Consider the following 4688-nt stretch of genomic DNA (forward strand, 5'->3'; position numbering starts at 1 on the left):
CAGGCCAGGACAACTCCCTGGCCGATTAGCTAAGCTGGAGAGTGATGGATTAATTGGAATGGATGTTTTCCACCCAGTCTGCCAGAGACTTGGCAAGATGGAGGTGGTGTCATGTCTGCACCTCTCCATGCCATTATTTTCAGCTGATATGTTGCCATGAACCATTGTACTGTGCTGAAACATTGTTCTATGCTGTGTCTTGATATCATATTGCCAATGCCTTGTATTCACAGGCCTGCTGTATCCAGAGTGTCTTAACTCTTGTGCATTGAAGCTCAGTGTCTTTGACCTTGCAAACCTGCTAGTTCTCAGGGGAAAGAAGAATATTGTGTTTCATTCTTAATCTGTTGCCTCTCTCCTTTGTCTAGATGAAGCATGTAAACTATTCAGGGAGTTCTCAGAACGCGCCAAAAGTGATGTTTTCCTGTTGGGATGGGGGATGTGTACTTGAGACCTATATGAACCATAGTTTTTACAGATCTTGTTATTCCTGTCAACTTCTGATCAACCTGTGAACGTATCTATGAACATGATTTGATTCCTTGAATAAAGCCTTTCAACCAAGACCATGGAGTGCTTGCTGTGAGGGTACAGGGATCTATCTGCCATAGCCTGTCATCCATAGACCTGACATTTTGACAGGAATCCTTCTTCATTCCTCTGTACCTGTTACCTTTGGAGGATGGCTACCGGCTTCACGTCGTCAGAGCCAGACCCAGGGCTCACAGTGCCAGAGAACTACACACTCAGACCTTCGACTGGGACCAGGTGTACTCCTGGAGGAAATTCTAGAGAGCTGGTGCCTGTGACTCAAATGAGACTGGACTATCTGATGAACTCCAATACAGCGGAGATGAGAGGACTTGGAGCTACGGGGTCTCTCCCAATGTATTGAGAATTGGGAGCAATCCCCAAAGCCAGGTCTACCCACTATCAGTGGAATTTACCACCCACTCTTGAGTAGGCCCCCTGCAGATCCATAACTGCTGAGGAGAGGATGCAACACCATGGAGGGACAATGTATTTTTGACGTTCTCTTGAGATGGAGGGGTATGTTGGTGAGCTGATGGCAATGGGAGCTGCCGCTCCAGCAGGACAAGTGGAGAGAGGTATGGTAAAACCGTGGATGGCTGAGACCAGCGAGTATCGCCTCTTGAGAGAACTTGTGGAGATGTCCAAATACCGGGGGACCCTGGATTACCCCCAGGCAATGCAGAGGAGTATCGAGGATACCCAGTGGAACAAGGAACGGATTCCTTGGATGTGAATGAATCAGGAGCTGCGGCTGAGCCAGGGAGCCAGAGTTGGGGCCAGACGCCGCAGCTGCCCACCCTGGAGGAATTACAAACACAGGAGGACCTTGAATGGTCCTCAAAAAATTGCTGCCCTGGTAACGGGCAATGATTTTTGGAGGACACGGTTGACGAGGACACACACACTCCAGATTGGCATGGACTAGGAACTGTGGCCGGGCCAGTAGACGCAGATGGGGGCCAGATGCCGCAACTTGATCAACCTGTGGACGTATCTATGAACATGATTTGATTCCTTGAATACAGCCTTTCAAACAAGACCATGGAGTGCTTGCTGTGAGGGTACAGGGATCTATCTACCATAGCCTGTCATCCATACACCTGACAGGTGGTCCTATTCACAAACAAAACTGTTAGGTCCTGAGATTCATTTCAAGAAGAAGAAACCCTCAAGCCATGGGGTAGACACCTCTACAACTCCTGTACTCTTTCCCCCGATACAACTATTGCATAGAGTAGTTCAGAAGATCATAGAGCAACATGCAGAAGTGGTTCTCATAGCACTCTTCTGGCCAAGAAGGACATGGTTTTATGATCTGAAGAGGCTATCGAGCATGCATCCCTGGTGCCTCCCACTGAAGGAGGACCTTTTAATGCAGGGAACAATACCACACCCTTGACCAGCTCTGCCAAACCTCACACCCTGGAGGTTGAGGGTTATCAACTAATAGAATTAGTTATGCAGAGGGTGTAATTAGTACCATGTTAGCCTCCAGGAACAGTTCCATAGAGGCTATAACCATAACTGCCAAGTTTTCCAGATGTGGTGTATAGATAGAGGCATGGAAACCTTATTGGTGCCAGCTAGGGAGATATTATCCTTCCTTCAAGAAGGGTTGGATAAAAGTCTTAGCACCAGCACCCTTAGATGGCAGCTGGTGGCCATTTCAACAATTATGTATTCTAGGAAGGGAAATTCCCTAGTACATCACCATCATATCAGGAGATTCTAAAGGCATGGAAGGATTCATTTTTGAATCCTTCATGGGTTCAATGTTTTCCCATGTGGAATCTTAATTGGGTATTGAAAGCATTATCCAAAGATCCCTTTGAGCCCCACGTCCTCTAAAGGAATTGACCTTTAAGACCATCTTTTCTAGTGGGAATCACATCAGTTAGACGAGTGTCGAAGCTGCAGGCATTATTAATAGATAGGGAGCTATGCATTTTTTTTTCATAATAACAGAGTAATATTAGGAAGCGAACCAGCCATTACAAAGGTGAACTCCACCTTTCATAGGATGGAAGAGATAGTGCTGCCCTCCTTCTGTTCTGAAGCATGAGAAGGAAATGAAATGACACTGCCTTGATGTGCATAGAGGTGTGAGCTTCTACATGGACAGGACTAAACAGTCCTTCAACTCTGAGACAGTATTTGTGTCTTTCATGAGGTCCTCCTTGGGACAGAGAGTGTCCATTTCCATGCTAAGTAGATGGATCAAGGGGTGCACAATTCTGGCATACAAAGCCAGAGGGCCAGAGACGCCTCAAGGCATCATGGTACTCTCACTAAGGGGGCATCAGCAGCCTATAGATCCTTTCAGTCATTAGAGAGGGTCTGTAAGGCAGCCACATGGAAATCCCTGCACTCACTCACCAGGCTACAGAATAAATAAGTTGGCCTCTGCAGAGGCAGTTTTCAGCAGGAGGGTGCTATAACACACCTTTTAGGCCTGGAAGCTGAACAACCCGCCTCAGGGCATCCTGCTTTTTTATGTCCCTGAAGTAAGGAGTGCCCCATTCCTAGGACCATGGGAGAATGGAAGATTTGTTTTCACTTACCATAAAGCTTCCTTTCTCGGTGGTCCAGGAGTGTGGCAGGCTTAGCCACCCGAGTTTCTTGGGAGCAGCTTCTAGGATTGGCTGGAAAGTTACGATGGTAGCTTTCCTCCCACTGGTGTCAGGAAAGGGATCTTACTTAAAAAAAAAAAAGTTGAGGGGAGTTGTTTTCTCTCTTGGTATTGTTATGGGTAATCAAGGCTTGGGAATGGACTGGCGATCCCTGGGATAATCCCCTCCCCTTTAGGATCAAAATCAGTTGACTGACCCTACCTTCGGAGAGGAAGAACAGAAGTAAAGACTGCCCCATTTCTGAACCACTGAGAAAGGAAGCTTCATGGTAGGTGAAAACAAACCTTCCATTTTTTTAGGATGCTCATATTGAGGTCAATAAAACCAAATATACTATTCCTTCTGTTCTAAAAAGAGAACAAACTTTTATTTTCAATGTTTGTAATATTTTGAGGAGGATAATGCATCCAGAGAACCTATTTTTTTTAATACTTGTAATATTGGGACAAAAAGTAGCAGGAGAATGGTTAAGGAGACAGCTCCTAAAAGTACAGAAATGCTTCCTTAAATAACAGTAAATAAAATATTAGAGTGTTTATCAGTGTGATATTTATAAATACTTACATGTCAAATAAACTCTTATTCTTAAACAAAATTTCAGAAAAGAGAACAAAGTGGTCCAACATTCATGCACCTGCATGCATTAGATTTGCAAAGGTTTTTTTTTTTACAGCCACACAATGTCAGTAGTTTTTCTGGTATGGGTCTGAGATACTTTGCGGCTGTCAAATGCCTGTCTACCTCTTCCCAGCCATTGTCCACAAGGTTCAGCATTGAATGTTTAGGACGGAGAAGTGTGACTCTCTGATTTCTAGAAATGCCCCCTGATGTAGTTTGAAGTACATGGGAGCATATCCAGGGATTTGGTCATTTGTGTATATCTAAAAAATCTCAGTTCATCAAACATGTCCACATCAGCATTTCTGAACCCTGAAATATACACAAACAATAAAATTCTGTGTTCTGTTGCTGCTCCAAGAATATTGTGCCTAGCAGACTGGTCCATCCAGCAATGTAGCCTTCCCAAGCCTCAGCCTTAATAGGCCGAGAGTTGATCTGGCACAGCTGTACTTGCTGGCAGGTGTGGGGGCTCCAGAGATGGTGCTTTGCTTTAGGTCAGGATCCTTCAAAGAAGTACTGCTCTCAGAGCTGTATTCTTCATTCAGACGGGGAGTATGCACTGGGTGTCTGGTACTTCACCTCCTTTGCACTGCCTCAGCCCAGGCCATCCTCCTATGCTGCTCATGTGATATGGGAGTGGGTCCTGAGGGGTTGTGGGTCTGGAGGTTCTGCCTGGCAGAGGCCTCGTGACTATCTCAGAGGCCAGTGGTAAGGCTTCTCTTGCAAGTCCTGGCAGGGTGGCCTCTGAAGCCATTGGAGCTTGCTTAGCAGGTGTCTCTGCAGTATCAGGCCCTTCCTGATCCTTCTGGTCCTCTTGGTTCTCTGGCCTTGGCTCCTCTGAGCACTCCAAGTCTGAGTCACTAGGCTGGTCAGGACTCAGGAGGTGATGACAAGGGAGGAGAT

The sequence above is a fragment of the Eublepharis macularius genome, chromosome 5 (assembly GCF_028583425.1).
Source record: "Eublepharis macularius isolate TG4126 chromosome 5, MPM_Emac_v1.0, whole genome shotgun sequence".
Lineage (NCBI taxonomy): Eukaryota > Metazoa > Chordata > Lepidosauria > Squamata > Eublepharidae > Eublepharis > Eublepharis macularius.